At 41.7% G+C, this 25,160-nt stretch overlaps 1 long non-coding RNA gene across 1 annotated transcript; it reads left to right on the top strand.

Annotated features, from left to right (window-relative positions):
- LOC146036669 (uncharacterized) lies at positions 1-23,211 on the top strand. Its single transcript, XR_014460917.1, has 2 exons — positions 1-122; positions 21,468-23,211. It is a non-coding gene; the product is annotated as an uncharacterized LOC146036669 (long non-coding RNA).
- Positions 23,212-25,160: the final 1,949 nt, after the last annotated feature.

Below are 25,160 nucleotides of genomic sequence, written 5' to 3' on the forward strand. Positions count from 1 at the left end.
AGACCAAAATCTGATGATGAAGAGAACACATTGCAGAAAGGGCCCTTAGCAGATGTTCAGATGATTCTGATCTCACATCAGGACAGAGCTGTCTGAGAATAATGGAGCTTCTTGGCAAAAAGGTAGAATCATCAAAACTCCCTGATCTGCAGTCATCATTATGCTGAGTCTGCAGTACCACAGCATACTGTTGTTCCCTTTTGCAATCTAGTATAAACAAGATTCCCAGAGCTGCAGAATGAGTTGGTGCATATTTCTAGCATTTCTGACCTATATTTCTTTTCATTTTTTTGTTGTTGTTTTAGTTGAGGCAGGAAGTAAAGTATAAAAGCTTGTGAATTTAAAAATGGTTGCTTGCATTCATGGATTAGCAAAATATTGTACAGAACAAAGCTTTACTCTCTGGTCTGTGCACTTATCCCCGTTAAACTAACAGATGTGTCTTAGGCCCTTATTCTAATCGGATCGGTACGGCCCGCGTGCGGCCGTACCGCCGATGTTTTTACTCTGCACATGCGCAGAGGTCAATCTGCGCATGTGCAGCCCCCTTCGCCGCAGACGGATTTCGTCCGCCGCAAAGGGGGCGTATAGGGGCGTGAGAGGCTTCATGCCCTCATTTCCCTATGTGTACGCCCCGCGTTTCATGGGCGTTCCCATGCAAACGCGGGGCGTATGCATGGTTATGAGGGCATGACGCAACTCATGGGGGCGGAAAGCTGACGTCGCCGGATGTCAGCTTTCAGCCCCCATACAAGCTACCACACGGACGATTGTCCATGTGGTCTCAGCTTGCGGGAGCTGCCGGGGCGTGCGGACCTGCCTTCGATGGTCGACGACCATCGAATGCAGGGGGCAGCTCCCACCATGGTGGAGGCGTACGCCTCCACCATTTTTATGCGGATCGCCAGCCGTCCGTGTACGGACGGCCGTGGCGATCCGTAGGGTGGGCGGGGATTGGTTTGTGCGGCCGGAGCCCCGTGTGCGGCTCTGGCCGCACCAACCAGAATAAGGGCCTTAGTGATGTCAGTGCAATGGGCCTATATCAGACATAATTGCTTGGCTGCACATGTGTACGGTCCGCAGTGAGCATTTGCGAGTCGTCCGTGCGACCACAAGCCATTCACACGTTGAGTTACAGGTGCCGAGAATGTGGGGCGGCACATCTGCATCTTGTGGGAGTGCCCCAGAAAATGCAGGCGCTGCCCAGCCATTTGGAGGGATGCCCATCGTAGCACCAAGAAAGTCTAGACTTACTCTGTGGCTGCAAATGGGGAAAACCATTTGATGGTGAATGATTGTGAATGATTTTCCCTCGTGTGAAGAATGAAGCCCAGCGATCAGATCTGAATCAGGCCCAAGGTTAAAAAGTATTATACATAACAATTTATTTTAGTTTTTGCAGCTGAAGTTACTGTTAATTGTGATAAGAGGGGAGATGGTACTAATTACCTGGAGTAGGCTAGTGGTGACCTGTGTTTTCACCCCATACCATCCCCATCCCACTTTTACTACCTGTCAGCCAACTGTAGCCTCTCTCTGCAGGTAGGCTGCTGTGCTGAGTGCAGCAGTCTCTACCTACCCAGGGGTATCGATCACTGATTCTGCCTTGTGGTTTACAGAACCTCCCATTGAAGACCAGCACCACTTAGCAGCACATTAAAAGTAAAATTTTTGTGTGCTTTTGTTTAAAGGGGGCATTGTCACCACCTCTGTTTAAGACCCCCCCCCCCCTCCCCCCTGCTTTACAGAGGCCCTGACATTCTATCTACAGCTCTGGTCACTGTGCACCATTGGTTTCCATAATAATAAGTACACCGGTAAATGCTGTTCAATAATACTGTATTTCTCAAATATAAAAATCTGCAACAAACTGTAGTAACTAATAATCAATTTCAACAATCTGTTTAATGCAAGTCAAAAGATTTCTGCAGTGTGAGTAATTTGTAATGAAATATGCACTACTCCTTGATCCTGGCTGACACTAATAGGGCCAATCAAATTGTCTCCATAATCTGTATGCACAGCCCTTTAACTGCCCACTTACTGATTGTGAACAGAGTAAATAAAATTAAAATGTTAAGACTTAACGTGCTCATAAACTGTACAATTATTGTATGAAATTTGGACTAGATCATATCACATCACATACCGTTTGCAATGCAATGAGATGTAATATAGTACACAAAGTATGTGCAGCACATACTTTTTGAGCTGTGCGATGGGATGTACACTGGAGTGTGCATCTCATTGCACCTGGCAATTGTACCGTGTATGGGCACCTTTAGTTACTGTATAATAAGTATGTTTTTTTTAAACATTTTCCTTGTTTGATTATGTAAGAAAAGTTTAATTTAAAAAAAAATTGTTCTTAGCATATCTAAAAATATCCGTTGTGAATGAAATGTTGTGGTTAAGCTCAAAATTATTTTTTTCATACTGACATACAGGTATATTTGAATATGATTTAAACTTGCTGTATTGAGATTTATTTTATTATAGGTGTATTTTATTCATTCTTGACCATACATTTTCTACTGCACATTTTTATTATTTGAGCTACACATTTTTATTCTTTGATTCTTCAGCTGTATTAGCTTGCTGCCAGCTGGGCATCATTCAGTGGCTGGACCTCACTTCCTAAAAGGCTGTAGTGCAGTGTGACCGCAGTGTCAGGCTGTGCAGGATACACAACTAGGGGTGTGTATTCAGACAGGGACAGGTGGCCTTTTCTTTAAACTGCCGGCCCCAATTGCTTAAAGGTTAACCAGCCCAGGAGTTATATCACCCCTACCCCTGGTCCAGCCGGTCACTACATGCTACATCTTCTCCTGATAGTTGTTTTAATTTTTTCCTCTACAAAGTTTGTCCTCTGTCCTTTTACAGCATTTTGACAATTTAATCTGCATCCACATGAGCAGGGAGATTATAAACCCATCTAATAAGTGAAAACTGGCTCACCATAATTTTGGAAAGTTATTTAGTACTTTCTAATGCATTCGACCCTACAAGTCCCAGATTTATTGCCATATCGAGTGCTCTCCTTGGTATTCAATATTTATTTTTACCACTACATTTGCTTTAGTTTAGAATGTATGGTAAATGTCACACAGTTCCCAAGGTATAATGTTTAGGACTGAGATAAAGTGATGTCTTGTATTACCTAACCTTGATTTTTTAACCCCTTCCCGCCGCAGCCTGTTTTTGCCTTCCTGACAGAGCCCTTTTTTTCAAATCTGACATGTATCACTTAAGAGGGGATAACTTTTTTTTGCTTTTACTTATCCCAGTGATTTTGAGATTGTTTTCTCGTGACACATTGTACTTCAAATTAGTGGTAAATTTGGGTCGATACAGTCTGTGTTTTTTTGTGAAAAATACCAAAATGTCGTAAAAAATGGAAAATTTAGCAATTTTCAAAATGTTAAATTTTCTGCTTGTGAGACAAATAATCATACCACTCAGAATAGTTAATAACTAACATAGACCATATGTCTACTTTATGTTTCCATCATTATTTCAACCTCCTTTCAATTTTTTTGGACACTAGGAGGCTTAAAATATGAATAGCAAATTCTCAAATTTTCAAGAAAATTTCAAACACTGATTTTTTTTGGGACCAGTTCAGTTCTGATGTGACTTTGAGGGACTTGTATGTGAGACACCCCCATAAATGATGCCATTTCAAAAACTGCACCCCTCACAGTATTCAAAACAGCATTTTGGAAGTTTGTTAACCCTTTAGGTGTTTCACAGGAATTAAAACAAAGTGTAGGTGAAATTTCAAAATTTCATTTTTTTTTTGCAGATTTTTAATTTTAATACATTTTTCTAAGGAACACAGTAGATTTTACTAGAGAAATGTGACTAAAAATTGATTCCCCCAATTCTTTTGTTTTCATAAATATCCTATATGTGGCCCTAGTGTGCACGTTGACCAAACCACAGGCTTCATAATAGAAGGAGCACCTACTTGATTTTGGAGCCTCCTTTTTATGAGATTATTTTTTAGGCACCATGTAGGTTTCTAGGCACCATAAGATGCTAAAAGTTAGGAACCCCCCACAAGTGACCCCATTTTGCAAACTACACCCCTCAGGGAATTCATCTAGGGGTATAGTGTACATTTCAAACCCCCAGGGGTTTCACCAATTGTGGTACAACTGGGCAGTGAAAATGAAAAATTACATTTTTTACACAAAAATGCAGTTCTGGCTCAAAATTTTTCATTTTCACAAGGAATGAAGGAGACAAAGCACCCCAAAATCTGTGCCCCAATTTCTCCCGAGTACGGCAATGCCTCACATGTGACCAAAAAATATAATTTGGGTGCATGGCAGGACTCAGAAGGGAAGGAGTGATATTTGCATTTTGCAGCACAGATTCTGGTGGAATGTTGGTGGGTGCTATGTCGCATTAGCAAGACCCCCGAAGCACAAATACAGTGGAACCCCCCACAAGTGACCCCATTTTGCAAACTACACCCCTCAGGGAATTCAACTAGGGGTATAATGTACATTTCAAACCCCCAGGGGTTTCACCAATTGTGGTACAACTGGGCAGTGAAAATGAAAAATTAAATTTTTTACACAAAAATGCAGTTCTGGCTCAAAATTTTTCATTTTCACAAGGAATGAAGGAGACAAAGCACCCCGAAATCTGTGCCCCAATTTCTCCCGAGTACGGCAATGCCTCACATGTGACCAAAAAATACCAGTTGGGTGCATGGCAGGACTCAGAAGGGAAGGAGTGATTTTTGGATTTTGCAGCTCAGATTCTGGTGGAATGAATGGTGGGTGCTATGTCGCATTAGCAAGACCCCCGAAGCACCAATACAGTGGAACCCCCCCACAAGTGACCCCATTTTGCAAACTACACCCCTCAGGGAATTCATCTAGGGGTATAGTGTACATTTAAAACCCCCAGGGGTTTCACCAATTGTGGTACAACTGGGCAATGAAAATGAAAAATTACATTTTTTACACAAAAATGCAGTTCTGGCTCAAAATCTTTCATTTTCACAAGGAATGAAGGAGACAAAGCACCGCAAAATCTGTGCCCCAATTTCTCCCGAGTACGGCAATGCCTCACATGTGACCAAAAAATACCATTTGGGTGCATGGCAGGACTCAGAAGGGAAGGAGTGATTTTTGGATTTTGCAGCTCAGATTCTGGTGGAATGTTGGTGGGTGCTATGTCGCATTAGCAAGACCCCCGAAGCACCAATACAGTGGAACCCCCCCACAAGTGACCCCATTTTGCAAACTACACCCCTCAGGGAATTAATCTAGGGGTATAGTGTACATTTCAAACCCCCAGGGGTTTCACCAATTGTGGTACAACTGGGCAGTGAAAATGAAAAATTAAATTTTTTACACAAAAATGCAGTTCTGGCTCAAAATTTTTCATTTTCACAAGGAATGAAGGAGACAAAGCACCCCAAAATCTGTGCCCCAATTTCTCCCGAGTACGGCAATGCCTCACATGTGACCAAAAATAACCAGTTGGGTGCATGGCAGGACTCAGAAGGGAAGAAGTGATTTTTGGATTTTGCAGCTCAGATTCTGGTGGAATGAATGGTGGGTGCTATGTCGCATTAGCAAGACCCCCGAAGCACCAATACAGTGGAACCCCCCCACAATTGACCCCATTTTGCAAACTACACCCCTCAGGGAATTCATCTAGGGGTATAGTGTACATTTCAAACCCCCAGGGGGTTTCACCAATTGTGGTACAACTGGGCAGTGAAAATGAAAAATTAAATTTTTTACACAAAAATGCAGTTCTGGCTCAAAATATTTCATTTTCACAAGGAATGAAGGAGACAAAGCACCCTAAAATCTGTGCCCCAATTTCTCCCGAGTACGGCAATGCCTCATGTGTGACCAAAAAATGGCAGGACTCAGAAGGGAAGGAGTGATATTTGGATTTTGCAGCACAGATTCTGGTGGAATGTTGGTGGGTGCTATGTCGCATTAGCAAGACTCCCAAAGCACCAATACAGTGGAACCCCCCCACAAGTGACCCCATTTTGCAAACTACACCCCTCAGGGAATTCATCTAGGGGTATAGTGTACATTTAAAACCCCCAGGGGTTTCACCAATTGTGGTACAACTGGGCTGTGCAAATGAAAAATTACATTTTTTTACACAAAAATGCAGTTCTGGCTCAAAATTTTTCATTTTCATAAGGTATGAAGGAGAAAAAGCACCCAAACATCTGTGCCCCAATTTCTCCCGAGTATGGCAATGCCTCATATGTGACCAAAAAATACCAGTTGGGTGCATGGCAGGACTCAGAAGGGAAGGAGTGGTTTTTGGATTTTGCAGCTCAGATTCTGGTGGAATGAATGGTTTGTGCTATGTGGCATTAGCAAGACCCCCGAAGCACGGTGAAATGATGAACCTAATAATCCATAGATGTGTAGTATATTTTAAAACACTCCTTTATACATAGGCCGGGTTTGTCGGGGCAAGTTTCACAGTGGAAAATAGTATCCTTTCTTATTCCCTTTTTATAGCAAACTTTGCACCTTTTTTGTGTCCTGCCCTTTTTTGCAGTGGAGGGGATTTCGTTAGGAAAATGCTGCCCTGGTACAATACGGGGGCCAGTACTAGAAGTACTGGGGCCCTCTGACTGCTGGTTCCCAAATATTAGGCCCTTTATGACTTCCTCTTGAAAGTGCATAAATGTCCCCCTCTGGCTGGTAGAACGGAATAGCACGTAAGCGTTATACAGTGCCATCTGGATGATATACACGGCCAGCTTCTTGTACCACATTTTTGTTTTCCGCAGGGCACTGTACGGCTTCAGTACCTGATCTGAAAGATCCACTCCGCCCATGTACTTATTGTAATCTAGGATACAATTCGGTTTTGAGGTGTGGGTACTGGTACCTCGTACAGGGACGGAGGTGGTACTGTCTCCGTGAATTGTTGTCAGTATAAGGACATCCCTCTTGTCCTTATATTTGACCAACAACATATTTTCGGTGCATATTTCCCTGCTTTCACCCCTTCTCAGTACTTGGGCAATGTGCGTTTTTGGGAGGCCTCTTTGGTTCTTGCGCACAGTACCGCAAGCTGCTGTACCTCTTGAACCAAGGGCCTTAAACAGGGGGATGCTAGTGTAAAAGTTATCCACATAGAGGTGATAACCTTTATCCAGGAAGGGGTGCACTAAATCCCAGACAATTTTTCCACTAACACCTACGAGGGAGGGGGGGCATTCTGGCGGTTCAATTCTTGAATCCTTCCCTTCATATACCCTAAACCTGTGGGTGTACCCTGAGGTGCTTTCACACAGTTTATACATTTTTATGCCATACCTTGCCCTCTTACTGGGAAGGTACTGGTGGAATTTAACCCTTCCATTAAAATGTATAAGGGACTCGTCGATACAAATAAATTTTTCAGGGATGTACAACTCTGCAAATTTGGCACTGAAATGATCAATGACCGGCCTGACTTTGAATAGCCGGTCAAAGGTGGGATCATCTCTGGGTGGGCACTGTGCATTATCGGTGTAATGTAAAAATTTAAGGATTATCTCAAAACGAGTCCGAGTCATGGCCATACGGTAAAGTGGGGTGCTGTACAGAACATCTATACTCCAATATTGCCTAATTTCTGGCTTTTTTACTATGCCCATATGTAACACCAGACCCCAAAACGTCATCATCTCTACTGCATCTACAGGGGTCCACCTAGCAAATGATGACGTGGGGTTTTGAGCAATAAACTGCTGGGCATATAAATTACTTTGGTCCACCATTAAATTTATAAAATCATCAGAGAAAAATAATTGGAAAAAGTCAATTTCTCTGAGACCTGTTGAATCAAATTGGATTCCTGGGATGGCCAAAAACTCAGGAACCTGGGGCTCTAAGTTGTCTGGTGGTGGGGTCCATACGGGATCAATCATTTGGGGGGGTCTCAGCTGCTCTACGGGGGCATCTTTGAGGGGGTCCCTCATCACTAGAGGAGGAAGAGGAGCTTAAGACGAATCCTTCAAATTCCCCGCTTGCATCACTGGCTGTGTCAGAGTCAGAGGCAAGCATGGCATATGCCTCTTCCGCTGAATACATTCTTCTGGATGACTGGGATGACATTTGGGATGACATTTGGGATGCCATTTTTATTTTTGTGTTTCTGTAAGTGTAATGTTTCAACACGTGTATAGTGTAGGGGGGGTACAAACTTTATTTCAACACTGGGGGTATGTAGTGTGTAGTGTGTATGTAGTGCAGAAAAAAAAATACTTTATACAGGAATTTGATCCCAATAAAAAAATAAAAAATTGAAGGGGTAGAAAAAAAAAAAAAAGGTCCTGCGCCAAAAATTTAGCACAGATGTTGGTCAGTAACGTCCGTCACTGAACAGCGCTCAAAGGCAACAGGAATTTGATAAAAAAAAAAAAAAAAATATATCAACCCTGTGCCAAAAATGCTGTTCAGTGATGTACGTCACTGATCAGCGCTCAGCGGCCACAGGACACCCACAAAAGCAACGTGGGTGTAAAAACTATTTAAAAAAAATAAACCACAGCACTCTCCAAAAAAAACAATTTAAAAAAACTGCAGAAAAAAAATTATATCAACCCTGTGCCAAAAATGCTGTTCAGTGATGTACGTCACTGATCAGCGCTCAGCGGCCACAGGACACCCACAAAAGCAACGTGGGTGTAAAAACAAAACCCCACTGCACTCTCCAAAAAAAACCCTGCAGATCAGTGATGCAGTGATGCAACACTGATTAGCAGTGAGGGGCAGCAGGCACACAACTGTGGGTGCAACCTGACAGGGTATATATAAAAAAAAAACCCTGGACCCCAAAAAAGTTGCTGATCAGTTAATTTATACTGATCAGCACAAAAGGGGGGGCAGCAGGGGGGCAGCAGTCAGTTGCACAGGCAGCACAAGCTTTGGTGCAACTGACAGGTATATATATAAAAAAAATAACCCCTGCACCCCCAAAAAGTTGCTGATCAGCACAGATATACTGATCAGCACAAAAGGGGGTGCAGCAGACACAAAATATAGCACTCTCTATCACTCTCTATCACTCTCTGTCACTATCTCTCACTATCTCTCACTATCTGTCACTCTATGACACTGCAGCAGCAGCACACAGGAAGTGACAAGATCCAGGAAGCATCCAGCTGCTGGCAGCACGCTACCAGCGGTGATCAGGTAAGTATCAGGCAAGGATCAGGTATGTATATCACGACAGATTGGCCGGTGACCGCTCTGCACGCAATTCCAGACCAGAATGGCGTCTGCAGCGCAGTCACCGTTAGTTTAAATCACGCGCTATGGCTGTGATTGGTCCGTCGGTCCGACGGACCAATCACAGCCTTGGGGGCAGGTGGGGTGAGGTGTGGTCATCACCCCTCACCCCCTCACGCCCCCTCACACCCGGCGGTGATTGACACCTGTGTTACCGAACGTCTGATTCGCCGGTAACACAGGAAAACGCTGCGACTGGCTTTTCACATTGAACAGCCAATCACAGCGATCGCCGACGGGGGGGAGGCATCGCCGCCCCCCCTGGACATGCTGGGACATGTCTGCTGTCAGGGACAGCAGACATGTTTAAACTGTCACCGCGTCTATAGACGGGGGGACAGTTTAAAGTCATGACGTATATATACGTCATGTGTCGGGAAGTACATCCCGGCCATGACGTATATATACGTCAAATTTCGGGAAGGGGTTAATAGTTTTTTTTGGTACTTGTTTCGTTTCACGGCGGCAGCATGGCCGCCGCGAACTTCCGGGTACAGCACTCACCAAATTATCTAAAATAAACGAAATTAAATCTATGCCAACGTAGATAGCTCATACCCCTACTATCCACGTTGGCACAGAGTTGATTTTAGATAGCGTGGCGAGCGCAGCGAGCCACCGAGCCAGCAGCGTAGGTGAGCGAAGCAAGCCCCGCAAGGGGACTCAGACGCACGCCCGCTGCCGCTGTGAAACTAAACAAGTACCTTTTTTTTTTACCAATTTAGAGATGAATTCACTACTGTTTCTCCTAAACTGTGGGTGTTCTCTTTCTGAGAAATTGTTGTGCTTTAACAAATCTATATTAATCCTTGGATGACCATATGAATCATTTCATGCACAGGAGCCACTACAGTGGACAGCTGATCTTAAGTCATTCTTATCTATAGAAACATTTTATTTACATCACTAGTGAATGGTATTCTCTTCTTTGGATCTCTACCAAACTTTAAAGTTATGCCACCTAGTGGCAGCATTTAATTCATACATAAACAATAGGGTAAAAAAAATGGCAGAAAAACTTTCACCAGCACCAAATAGTTCTGGGAATTTTGTAAAATATATATTTTTAATTTACTTTATCTTTATTTACATTTATTCACTTTAAAACAAACACCGCATTGTCAATTTCTTAAAAGCATTTGTGAATAACAGTGACAGTGGTAGCAGACAATGTGTTATCACATCAGTTTACTATAAACATTTAGCTTGCCTTCCATCTCACTTTGTCAATGGCCCCGGTTTCAAAGCCTAACCACCCTTAATCACCACTATTAAATATCCATTTTCCTTTTCTATTGTTTCATAATGTATTTTGCATGTATCTATATCAATTTACTATATAATAAACTTTAATCAGTATTCAAACCTTTATATTTATTTTATATTCCATTATTAATTTTGTGTTTTAATATATACTTAATACTTTGAAAGCAAATGTTGACTTCCCCTCATATCCCTTAGTGTTACCTTTATATCATATATTATCAGTGATTATCAATTTAGCTAAATATATCCCAACTTAATTCCTATTCTACTATGCAAGTGGCACTCAGGAGATGGAAGTTCACAATTCTTAATCCTCAATGCATGGTTTTTACCTATTTTGATTTACCAGTTGTTATACCACTTGTGTTTTATTTTCACCTTTTACTTACTTATAACCCACCCCCTAATCTCACCCTCTCTGCCCCTGTTAGGCTAACCATAACTCCTTCCTCCTATCTCCAGCCCACTACTTCAAAATCACTTATGGGCTGTATACCTTAATCCAAGGATAGCCAACTCCAGTCCTCAAGAGCTACCAATAGTTCACGTTTTCAAGCTCACCTCACCACCACAGGTGTACTCAGTACTAACACATTTTAAAAGATCCACAGGTGGAGCTAAATACTTCACTTGTTATTCTGTGAGGAGACATGGAAAAGGGTAGCTCTCATGCTAATTATACATATATTTCATGCTTTATTAACCAGACTTTACCAATTCCAATGATTTCAATGTCATAAATTGCCCAACTTCAATAATGCCTTTACCCCCCCAAACCTTCCATACTTGCATTTTTTCCAACTCTACAAGACTTTGGGTGTTATGCAATGGCGTCTCCGTATTCACCCCTGACTCCCCATTAACCCCTTTTATTGTCTCGTGCCATAGCTGATTGCCTGACTAGCAGTGACCACTTATATCATATTCTTCCACTCAGTAACATCTGCAAGGTGGTATGCCCAGGAGATATGTGCCCTAATAGTGCCTGTATTAGATTGCTTTGCTTCCACTTTCCTATCCACACTTTAAGATGAGCCATTTGGACGGACAAGTAATTTTTCCAAAAGTCCTCCTTGATCTGTAGGTCTCATGAGTGCATCCATTTTAAGCCATACCCTCTTATTGACGACCCATAACAAAGAGGATATTAAACCTTCCATTGCTTTAAAGGTACATCGGGGGAGGCATATTGGTGGGTGTTGTTTTATATATGGTATTTTTGGTTGTATAATTGTCTTGACTAAGTTTGCTTAACCTGTCAGAGTTAATGGTAACCTACTCCATGGGCCTATTTAAGATTTGATGTAATTTATTTGGGGGATTACACGAAGAGTCTCAAACATCGTAATGTCCCTAGATACCCAAATTTCCATGTATTGAAATTCCTCCACCCATTTTAAAGGCAGAGTATCCAAATGTACCGGTGAACAGGGACCTCCCAGCTGTAGAACATAAGATTTGCCCCAATTAATCCTGATGGATTGTATCCAAAATCCCAGGTATTTTAACATGACTATGTAATAAAATAAGATGTCATCTGCGTATAAGGCAATATGTTCTTCTAGCGCTCCTAATTTTAGGCCCTTAATCATTGAACTTCCCCTTATTAAACATGCAAGCGGTTCCATAGCTACTGCATATAGGCCTGGAGACATCGAGCAACCTTGCCATGTGCCTCTTCCAAAAGTGGGTAATATGTAATTATTGACCGACACACTTGCTACCATTGCTGTATATAGCTGTTTTACCCACTTGGTGAATACTGGGCCTATTCCCACCCATTTCATAGCTTCTCATAGAAATGCCCACTCAATGGTATCGAACGCTTTAGCTGTTTTGAGAGATATTACGGCTGCCTCTTCCCTATCCTCTTGATGGTTCTGGAGATCAACATGTAGTCTTCTTAAGTTAGATGTTGATCTCACAATCATAAAGCCTGTTTGATCACTTTGTATAAATTCATTAAATACCTCATTTAACCTGGTTGCAAGAACTTTGGCAAGTATGTTAACATCATTATTTAAAAGGGAGATCTCCCTGTAGGATTCCAAAAGTCTGGGATCTTTTTTGGGTAAAATTATTATTAAGGCTTCTGTCATTGATGTTGGTAGGACCCTTTTGCCATATATTTCATTAAATAAATCGAGAATTTTTTTGAGAAAAGTATTTGTAATGCTTTTTATACAGCTCTGAGGAATCCCATCCATTCTGGGCGCTTTCCCTCTAGGAATTGACTTTATAGCCTCTTCTATTTCCAGGAGAGTTAATGGGTCATCCAACCTATAGAGTCAGGGGACAATGTTGGGTGCTCAATTTCTCCTAGATATGTACAGATTTCTTCAGGAGTATATTTGTGTTCAGATGTATACAACTGGTGATAATATTGCATACATTTCTCAGCTACATTTGGGGTCTGACAATCTACTTTCCATCATATATCTAGAAATTCCTTTACTACATCTGCTGGTCGATCCATTTTTTTTCAAGCAAAGATTTTTCAAGTATACCTGTACTCCTCCACAGAATTAAATTGCAAACACAAAAACATCTTCTTCTGGCTTTATGGGGTGAGGCAGCGCTTGCCGGAGCTCCGCTGACTAATTGCATTTTATCAGCTATCGCAGGCTCCACACACTGCAGCATCCTCCCCTCCCCACTCGGTGCCTCCTATGGACAAATTTATGATGCCTGCAAAGGAGCCGACCAGGAGAAATGGCACACTGACCCCAATATCGCTGAGCTCCCAGAGCCACCTAACCAAGGTAAACCAATCCCTAGACGTGCCTGTCACATATGGCGATGTAGTGGATTGCATAGAAAGCCCCATGGCCTCCTTACATCCCAGCTAAAATCTCTCACCCAGCATGTAACAATAACCGACGACCACCTGGGCTCCCTCTCTCATGACTTTGAGGACATGAAACATTCCGTGAAATTGCTAACCTCTGATAACCTCTGATAATTACCATATCCAGAATAAGCTAGATGATATTGAAAATCAATCAAGGAGAAATAATATCAGACTTGTGGGTCTCCCAGATTAGATTAAGGGCACGGCTCTCTCTCACTTTGTTAAAAACACCCTGCCCTCCATTTTGGGCATTGAGAAAGACTGCAGGGGCATGGTGATTGAGAGAGCCAACAGAGTTGGACCCACCCCCTCCCCCAACAAACCCAGGCCACGGGTCACACTGTCTAGGTGTATGAACTATCTCCACAAACATCTTATATGGTCCGCATCACATTGCATGAAGAACTTGCAGTGGGAAGGTCATAACTTTTTTATATTCCAGTATTACTCAGTGGAGCTGACTAAGGCCTGTAAAGTCTTCTCCCCTGTTTGCTCTCAGCTAGTCGCAGAAGGTCGTAAATTTGGCCTACTCTATGCCGCTAGATTGCGCATATATGACGGATCCTCCCACAAGGTCCTTCTCTCTCTCTCCAATTGATGCTGAGGCCTACCTCTGTGAACTCACGACTGCCTGGCCACTGACTCTGCACTGAACTTATGAATTATCTCACTATGCTCTGATTTTCTCCTACTGGATCGTCTTTTCTTACGTACCAACTCTAATCTCACATGTTGCTAATGATTGCCCCTACTACTGATAATGTATAAATCACAGAAAATGTCACAACATGCCTGCTCCTGCCCTCACAGTCCCCTCAGAACATCTTCATGGCTCGTGTCTTCTGTCCCCCTGTATTGGATTTAGCATTTTATGTTGTTTGTCGATCACTCCATCCCTCCTATATCTCCATTGCTCCCCTCCCCACGTGGGCAATGCTCACCTCTCAATCACCCCTATCCTGCCTCCTCCCTCCTTCAGGCTATGGCCCATCATATTCTCATATTCAGTATCCAGCAGTCTCTAGATGGACACTATACCAAAGTTGAAATTATATACCCCTGCCCCCACCCCCCCACCACCACCACCACACACACACACACACACATACACACACCACATGATTATCTGGGTTATGTACTAAGGTAGATGATTGTGAGGTTTATTTCTGTTTACTATTTATTACTAACCTTTGACAATATACTTTACAGTCTGAATGATAAGCCACTCATAATTTTGGTTCTGTGCTCCCCTGCATTACTCCCATTGACAATGTTCTTTGAGGGATTCCTGCAAACTCTAGGTGAAATATATCTTTTCTCTACAAATTATGAGCTTCATAAACTTGGAAATCCAACCTTCTGAATGTCACTAGTCCCCCCACTGTACATTAATGAACAACTTTCTGTCTATGAGTCAGGTATTTAAGATTATAAACTGCACTCACTCACAGCCCCCAGCTCAGGTATCGTAACCCTTTCCAAATCAGTTATTAGTGTAACTCAACTGTCAGATCGGCTCTTCTGGTCATATACGCAGGGGCTGGCTAATTACTTTTCCCATTCTCCTTGAAGCTGGGAAGTAAGGTATGGTAATCATGATATTGACACTTGTTCAGACCCTTATCGCATTGACCCTTATCTCATTGTATAGTCCCAGATACTATGTTCCTTTGTTTCTGGGATAATTAGATACTAGCCAAGCTAATACAAACATTCCATTTCCTGGGAAGACATTTACAAAAAAAGGAGCATGAATATCATAAACAGGGTTTATGTATCTAAAAGGAAGAAGATTCCTTGAGCTTTATCTGCTTGACTTATCAAGGAGCTGGGATACATACACATACAGTAGACCCCTGCATACCTCCACATAGGGCAAATACAGATTACAGTATTTCAATAAACTACCATTTGCACTTATTTGTCAATGTAATATTATGTACAGGTATGCCCATTCTGGCATCAGAATGGCATCCTAACATAACACTCATGATATTAGTCATTCTTGCCAAAAAAATCCACCTCTCACACTCCACTCCCTATATTGCAGAAGTCTATAGTAAATTAATACTAGAGATGTACTTTGACAGGAAATACACCTCAATTAACATTGAAAAGGGTGCAGTCTCATTTTATAGAAAATGGGGCCTATATATTGACACCCTACCTCAGGGCTGGGCAATTGCGGCCCTCCAGATGTTGATGAACTACACATCCCAGCATGCCTTGCATCAGTTTCAGCATGGCCACATAGCAAAACTAATGCAAAGCATACTGGGATGTGTAGTTCATCAACATCTGGAGGGCCGCAATTGCCCAGCCCTGCCCTACCTGGACCCACCCAGGATCAAATTTTCTGTATCTTTGAATCTACGGAATAGTATTTCCACATTCAAATCCTACTGAATCAAGATTGATCTTTTTGGTACACCTCACATGGTTCATAGTTCCATATTTATTTTAATATATACGCTTATAGTCTCCTCCCCCTGCTTCACCTCCCTCTTCTTCCCCTTGTGTGTCCTTTGTTGATCGTCTTTCAGTTTTCTCTCTATTTATTCATAGTTATATAGAGTTATGTGTATGTGTTGAACAAAAACAATAAAAAACACAGACATATCGTGGTTGTGTTAAACAGTTGTCATTTATTTTGACTGTTGTCTTACAAGCCTGATGATATTAAAATTATTTAGATACAATCTTTACTGTTCCTTGATGATAACACATTGGCCAGTATTCAATGCTCCCGATTCACCGTTTTTTTTCCCTCTGCGAATCGGGCTGTTTTCACTCCTTGCAGTGAATTTTTTTCACTGAAAATATGATTCACCCTATTCAATGTTCACTGTTCGCCGAAAGCGAACAGTGAATGCCGGCCAGTTCTCCGTTTCATGCTCGCTGCAATTCGCTGGTGTATTTCAATGGGGTTTTCCCTGGGATTCGCCAAGGATGGCGAATTGCTTTCTCCCTGATTTTTGCCATGATTCACCATTTTGCATTCGACATCTTTTAAAGGTGAACTGGAAAGTGATCTTTCAAAATAAAGGGGTTTTTTTTGGTGTAAAAAAATCTGATTTTTTTCCCGTGAAGGGGCATGCTATTTTTATTCATGTGCTTCAAGAACATTAATATATATTTAATTATTTTTTTTTAAACATTTTTTTTTTACACTTTCACCAGCAGGGGGCCGGGAGACGGGAGACGCTCATTAGATATTCATTTATTCATTTCACTCTGGTCCCAGCTTGTTACGTTCGGAACCAGAGGAGCAGATCCCTACCCCTGCCCCGTGCCAGCATTCTCGGGGGGCAGCCTCTGCTGCCTGTGCCCCGGGAGCCCTCCACCACAAATTTTGGGGCAGGCAGGGAGGTTTACATCTCCCTGCCTGCCTCTGTCCCCCAGCTCCCTGCGGCATTCACCGCAGGGGTTAAAATTCACCAGCAGGGGTAGCGAGCCCCTGCTGCATTGAATAGGGTGACAGGGAGGGCTGCCAGCGAATGCTGCAGCCCTCCTGAACCCTCTGAATGTGCAGCAAATTCTAAACAGGATTCGCTGCACATGGAGAAAAAAAACATTGAATACTCCCCATTGTACAATGCCTCTCGTCTCAAATAACAAAAGTGACATTTCTTGCTAATGTACATTTTCTCTCCACAATCTTCTTGAAATATTGTTTGACTTACCTATTCAAATAAATTAGGAAACACATAGATTAGATTGCATGGAACTTTTGAACATCTATATATGGTTGCTGCCCATTTTGACATCCAGATTGTGTAAAATGCAGCAAACTGTTTTTTTTTTATTTTCTTCCAGGGTGCTCAAACTCTTTAGTATAAAGTTATGTTTTATTTATTGAATCTATGTAGCTGAGAAATTGTATTAACTTATTAGATGGCAAAAATAAAACCTTGTTAGTTTAACATTCTTCCTAATTTGAAAACTTAGTAGGATGTTTCTGTATTTCATCAATTTTGCGTAAATATGTCACATAAATGTAATTTATAGAGAAATTCCAGGCTGTGGAAATTAACTGCGGTTGGACGATTCATAATAATGATTCTAGAAAGTGTAACTCTGTTATGCTGTCTTATATTCAATGCAGACAGCAAAATTAAACAAAAATATATATTTAAAAGCTAAAATTTTAATGCTGAATACTTATTTTATGATTGTTTTGCTATTACCATCATACATTATCACCTCTGATCATTTTCCTCCGCAACAAATCCATTATTTAATTTCCAATGTTAATGATTTCTTAGATTTATGTTTGGTGCTTAATAACGCATGCCAAATACATTAAGAAGGGAATACAACTTTTGTATTTATTAGGATAATGGTTTATTTTATATTAATAATCATAAACACTGCAGACATATGTTTCACAAAGTTTTGTTATGCTCAGGAATTTAGAGAGAGAAACTATATCTAATGGCTGTCAAAACAAATAAGAACAAAAACAAACTTAAATGTGCAGACCAAAGCATCTTTCATTGTTCATTTAATACTTTTACATCGAATATTTTTATGCAAAATCTCTGCTCCCTCTGAAAGTATTTGTTGGCAGGCTGCCTGCTTCCAGGGCTCATCTCCTCCTTTTATAACTCTGTTTTGCTCCCTACTTCTTTAAAACTATGTGTACAAACCACAGTGGGAAAGCGATTTCCGTGAGTCTCTCAACAATGATGACTGGTCCGACACCTGGACTGGAGCCTCAAAATGCTCTTTATGAGTATGCCTTAAGTAAAACTCACATTTACATTTCTTTATTAATGTTACCTGGTACTGAATGAAGGGGAGAATTAGCATATTTTGTTAGATAAAGATAATGGGGATAGATAAGGTACCCAACCAATCAGTGCCTGTCATTTTCTAAACAGCCTGCGAGATTGGTTACTACTTTATTTCTCTTCACTTTATCTCTCCAATTTCTTTATACTTTGTGTTGGAGAGGTTGCGGGAACTCTTACTATTTCCTTCACACTGGACATGCCGTTTCTCCAAGATCTCTAGCTATATGTCCAATCTCTCCTAAACACCCTTCTTGGTACTTCCATTTTTACCCAAGCATTTATTACCCCTCTTCCATTCAATAACCTCGCACACCATCAGAACAGCTTGACAGTGGCTGATGCTTGTCTTATTGCTTTCCATGGGAAGTCTACAGAAGTCTGTAGACAATTGTGTTTGATTATGATATGGAGTGTCGGAAGAACCGTAAATGAAACTTATATGATACATTTTATACGACATGAAGCATGCAATATAATCATGTATATTATCTACTCTTCCATTCTCATGGTTTAATTTTCAATGTTCTACAGTAACTGCTAATGTTTCTGTGTCCTGATGTCCTTTTGTGCACTTACTCCTTTCCTTTCCCACTACTCCCCTCTTTATTGACAATAAGGCATCTGCTGTTCTTGGGGGGGGGGGGGGGGGGGGGGAGGGTTTGGCTTCTATGTTTTTTTAACACCCCTGAAGGCAATAATTTCTATTTCCTTTACCTGTTATTTGATGCCTCAATTATCTTAATTTAGAAAAAAATTGTATTACATACCAGTGGGGATGACAAAAAAGTTTGGTACTTGTGGATTATCACGGCTCCCACGATGGCCATCGTATGCGAAAAAATCGCATTGCATCGCATGCGATTTTTCACTGAAAAGCATCCAAATGCATTGGAATTAGTATGAAACATGTTCAATGGCCCCCAAATGGCATTTTTGAGGCTGTACCAACCCCACTATCAACGCAAACCCAAAGCGTGGCCCGAGGGGCGGCGGTACGCGTCCTACAACATTTTCATACCCCCACTATCCACATTGGCGTGGAGTTGAGAATAGAAAGTGTGGCGAGCGCAGCGAGCCACCGAGCCCGAAGCGTGGCGAGGGGACGCGGATACCTTCACAGGTATTCGCGTCCCCTCACGGGCTTCGCAGGTGTCCGCGTCCCCTCGTGGGGCTCGCTGCAGTCGCCACGCTTCGGGCTCGGGCTTTCAAAACAGGTACAACAATCAATACAGTGCTTACCATTTAAATACCTACACCGTTGCCGCCATTCCACCCTCAGCCACGCTCAGCACGCCCATCAGCCACACGTCCACCGGCTCTGGCGCATAGCAGCAGTGTCACCACCTCACACAAGCTGACCCACTGCCATGGTAACCAGAGTCCAGTAGACAACCAGCACAGAACCCTCAGGCGCGGACGAACCCAACTCTCACTATGCGGACATCCACAGCCCAGGGACCGGCGCCAGCCTGCGGCGCAGTATGTGTCATTGCTGGCACCTCTATCGATCGCCCCCATGTCCGGAGCAGGCACCAGGATCATACGTTGGCATCTCCCACATTAATCTTGGGTAAGGTGTAGAGCAATGGGATCTTAGGATGTTCAACTGATAGGGCATAACAAATTTTATCTGGGATGATGGACGCTTCTATGCCCTCTTGCAATAGATCGTCCAATTCAGACTTGAAAAGTTGTGAAAGATCTTCTTTCAGTTCCTTGTAGTATTATAATTATTATTTGTTGGCAAATAAAAAGTTACAGAACTAAATTTAATTTAAAGTGATTGTGTACTACTGAGTAGTGTTTGAACAAAATATTGTAAAATGCAGGGGATTTTGTAAATTCCTCTGTCAGTCATTCCCAAATTCGGTACTCAAGGATGACCAAATGAGTATTCTCTTTAATTGATAAAGTAATATGCATTTGTGGGAGTAGTTTTGGGGAGCAATGGAGATAGATTTCCATTTTCAGTATTTGATATTGATTATATAAAGTAGTTGGGACTGAACATTTTTTAGGCTTGCCGCTTGGTATGAAAATTGATGTGCAGCGCTATTCATAAGTGTATTTTTATTGTGCACCAGCTGAGGTCCAAGTTATATTGGTGATGAATAGAGACAGGATTATATGCAACATAAAAAGCTTGAAATATGCATGCAAATATGCAAGAAAAATACTTAAAATATGCATGAAAAGTGTTAAAATATGCTACATTAAATAATAAAAAAAAAGTAATTTTGAACTTATTTATTTAAAAATCAGCATACAATTAGTTGCAATAAACCTTAAAAATAGGCCCACAACATCTGCAGATGTCTAGTGCTGTACACAGGATTTTTTTTCTTCCTGGCTGCTACAGCATACGGCAGCATCCAAAGCTCTTATTGCATCAACTACACGGACCCCATCTCCAGCGCCAATGGATCAAATGTCAGCATAGCGTGTGAGGGCGGCGCAGTGGAAGGTTTCCTCCCTGCTCCGCATACTCACTGTGACACAGCATTTCCTCCGCGCCGTGTGATGTCACAACCCTTCTGCCCACCTCCTCTGCTGCAGAAGTCTGTCTCTTGGTGTAAAGTCACAGGCCAGGGGCAGGCAACGGTTCAGGCATCCGCCCGACTGACTTTTATCGACCTGGATTGGCAGCCTAGAGCAGTCTCAGACATAGCGTACATCCAAGGTTCCCCACACCGCGCACATATTGCCCCAGCCTGCACACTCTACCACTACCTGGCCAGCAGCAGCAGGGCAAAGCAGTGCTGTGACTCGCGGGTGGAAAGGGGGCAGAGCCTAAAATATGCACCATCACTAGATTTTAGGTAAAATATGCAATAACTAGTGAGAATGGGCAAAATATGCAAATGCATATGCAAATATGCAAATGCATATAATCCTGTCTCTAGTGATGAACGTCCATCTGCCATTGAAAAATTGCAGTAATGGAATGATGATAATGACTAGTTGCAAACATACTGTATAAGTGAGTGCAAGAAAGAGGTAAGTACTGTATGCATTGTTTCCAAGCATGCAATTAAGGAACAATTCTTAATTGTTAAGGAACAACTCATTAATTTCCAACCCTATCTCATATAGTTGGGTAGAAAAGTATTTGGACAGCCACCAATTGTGCAAGTTGACCCACTTAAAAAGATGAGAGAGGTCTGACATTTCCATCATAGGTACATTTCAATTGTGAGAGACAGAATATGGAAAAAAAACAGGAAATCACATGGTATGATTTTTAAACAATTTATTTATATATTCTTGCAGAAAATAAATATTTGGACACCTACCAACCAGCAAGATTTCTGGCTCACAGACCTGTTACTACTTCTTTAAGAAGTTCTTCTATCCACTCCTGTATTAATGGCACCCATTTGAACTGGTTATCTGTATAAAAGACACCTGACCACACCCTGAAAACTGCAATCTCTTCACCATGGCCAAGACCAGAGAGATGTCTACGGACAACAGGGACAAAATTGTAAAGCTGCACAAGGCTGGGATGAGCTACTCAACAATATGCAAGCAGCTTGGTGAAAAGAGATCAACTGTTGTTGCAATTATTAAAAAATTTAAGAAATACAAGATCACTGACAATCTCCCTCGACCTGGGGCTCCATCTCACCTCATGGGGTATTAATGATCTTGAGAACGGTGAGGAATCAGCCCAGAATTACACAGGGGGACCAGGTAAATGACCTCAAGAGAGCTGGGACCACAGTCACAAAGGTTACGATTAGTAACACACTACGTCACCATGAATTCAAATCCTGCAGTACTCAAAAGGTACCACTGCTTAAGCCATCATGTGTCCAGGTGCATCTAAAGTTTGCCAGTGACCATCTGGATGATCCAGAAGAGGATTCAGAGAATGTCATGTGGTCAGATGTGAGCAAGATAGAACTTTTTGGTATACACTCCACTCGCCGCTCTGAAGAATGGAGGTGTAAACATCATGCTTTTGGGCAGCTTTTCTGCAAAGGATAAGAGGAAACCTGATCCTTATTAAGGAGACAATGAATAAGGCTATGTATTTTGAGATATTGGCCATGTCGACTTAAGACATGTCAACATTTTTCATGTGTCTGCATATGGCCTGTCACCCAATAGTGGTTGACCTATTGACCACATCCCACCCAGATAGATTTTCTGGGCATGCACAATACGTACATGATTATGATTCTGGTGTTTAGGACAGTGTGGACTTGAACTGTTGCCCGAGCAGCCCCCTCACACTACAAAAGGTAGAAACCACCACAAACTTTTAGGCACAGGATAGAACAGTAATTGTAAATCATTTCATTTTCTTAGGGGGTATTCAATTAGTGATGATTTTTCTGACAGAAAATCGTCACTTTCCAACAATTGTCTGTCGAATTTAAAGTTGACGTATTCCGCCTATGTAGATTCAACTTTTTAACAAAGCAGAATTACTTTGATGAAAATACAGTCCAAAAATGGCTTCAGTTGAACAAATACTGTATATCCGGCTTTCCAGACATAATTGAATACCCCCATAATATTGCATATTATGAGTGTTTTCTCTATGTAATAAATACTTTTTTTTTTTTAAACTTTAGAAGTTAAACATATTGTAATAAAGGAAAAATTAGGAATGCAGGCACACAGTTGAACAGCATGTACAAACTCTACAATCTGATAAGTAGAAAATGAAAAAAAGATATGTGTAAACCCCCTAGGGTAGATAAACTTAAAAGTTAATTTAATTTCTTATCTTTGAGATGCTAGAGAAATATAAAAAGAGGATCATATCGTCAAAACAGCTTCTGATCACAGGATGTTATATTATTTCAAGAGTTCTTATTGGTATATGTAACCAAATTATCATAGAATGATACAATTATTGCAAAACAATTTTACATAGACAAAGCAGAAGTTGCTTGGTTACAATTTTAAAAGAATAGATTGTTATTTATTACTGCTTGCATTCACACTGCAAAACTATAACTTTTGATGAAGTCTTAATAAACAAGCTAATGTCTATACATGATATTTTGTTTTCTAAATTCTGTCGATGAAATAACTCGTTTTATATTCTAAATCTGTTAATTTGTTCACAAAAAAAATACACACCACTATACCAGCTTATTAATGCATATATTTCATCAACAAACCAACGGATAAAAGCATGAAGTCAGAGCCAACAGTTACAGAATTTTTTTTAAAGAATGGTCACCAAATAAAAAAAAAATTTCTAGCAGCGGTTTTATGTGTGAAAACATATTGTTAAAAAGAGAGATCAGAAGAGAATGCCCAGATGTTTTAACCACTTGAATGGTGTGCTCTAATCTGAGGCAACCAGTCAGAAATGCCCATTATTTTACTAAAGGATCATCTTACAGCAGCTGTCAATATCATAGGGACCTCCAGATCCACACCACCTGGTTGATACCAACATTTATTATTTTTACAAAGATAAAGGGCCAAATGTAATAGGGTGTGAATATCAGAAAGCGAGAGATTTTGAGAGAGTTTTCAATTTTTTTTTAAAGTGGCAATCATTTACAATGGATAAAAAGGTTGATTTTGCCATGAAGATGATTGCCGCTTTAAAAAAATCTCACTTTCTGATTCTCACATCCTATTAGATTTGGCCTAAATAGATCAACAGAGACATGAGGACAACAGGCAACTGGCACTGGCAATTTCGGTCACGGACTGTCATGCTGCTTTCCGTTACATGTTCTCAATAATTTGAATAATGTATATAGAAAGAAAATTGCACAGCAAAGCATTTCTATATCCCTGTAAGATAAGATGGTACTTGTGTATTATAGCGGCGCCCCCGATGTACATCACGCAATGTTTTTATCGCATCGCATGCCATGCACCTGATGGCATGCGATGCAACGCGATTTTTGACCCCTATGCGATGAAACATTGTATAAGCACCCTAAAGGGTGCTTTTAAGCACACAAATGGGTGCTTACAATGTTAAATGCACCCCCAGGCCACCCCCCCACTATAAACGTGAACCCGAAGCGTGGCGAGCGTAGCGAGCCCGCGAGGGGCGCGGTACGCGTCCTCCGACCTTTTCATACCCCAACTATCCACGTCGGAGCGGAGTTGAGAATAGAAAGTGTGGCGAGCGCAGCGAGCCACTGAGCCGGAAGCGTAGCAAGTGTAGCGAGCCCCGCGAGGGGACGCTGATACCTGTGAAGCTCACGAGGGGACGCCGATACCTGTGAAGGTATCCGTGTCCGCTCGCCACGCTTTGGGTTCGGTGGCTCGCTGCGCTCGCCACACTTTCTATTCTCAACTCCACGCCGACGTGGATAGTGGGGGTATGAAAAGGACGGAGGAAGCGTACCGCCGCCCCTCGCGGGCTCGCTGCGCTCGCCACGCTTCGGGTTCACGTTTATAGTGGGGGGGTGGCGTGGGGGTGCATTTAACATTGTAAGCACCCATTAGGGTGCTTATACAATTGTTTATCGCATCGCATCGCATTGTATGGCATTGTATGCCATACACAATGTCATACAATTTTAAAATTGTATGACATTGTACAATATCGCGCGATATCGTGTCGCATCGCATACCATCGCATGCCTTATGGTATGCAGTGCGATGGGCGCCGCTTTAATACACAAGTACCGATAAGATATTATTATTCACAATATTATTTAGAATCTAGACAAACAGGAACAGGAAGTACTGCCATCTTGCCTGACTACCCTTTAAATAGACTCCATGCCTTGATAAAAAGACATATCTTAAAATGCATTGGCAGGTGGGAGTCTTCTGGTTTGGAGGCGCATTGTGTCGGATGAACCTGTGAGAAGGCAGAATCAAACTTTTTTACCATCTTTATTGAGTGTATACCGGTACAAATCCTTATGGTCCTAACCCAATCCCAAAGTCTCCCCAATTTCCAGACAAACAGAACTCCAGAAGATTATATTTTTTCTATATTCATTTATATATTTTATACTACCCATT

This window comes from Crinia signifera, chromosome 9, assembly GCF_055691185.1.
Source record: "Crinia signifera chromosome 9, ASM5569118v1, whole genome shotgun sequence".
NCBI lineage: Eukaryota > Metazoa > Chordata > Amphibia > Anura > Myobatrachidae > Crinia > Crinia signifera.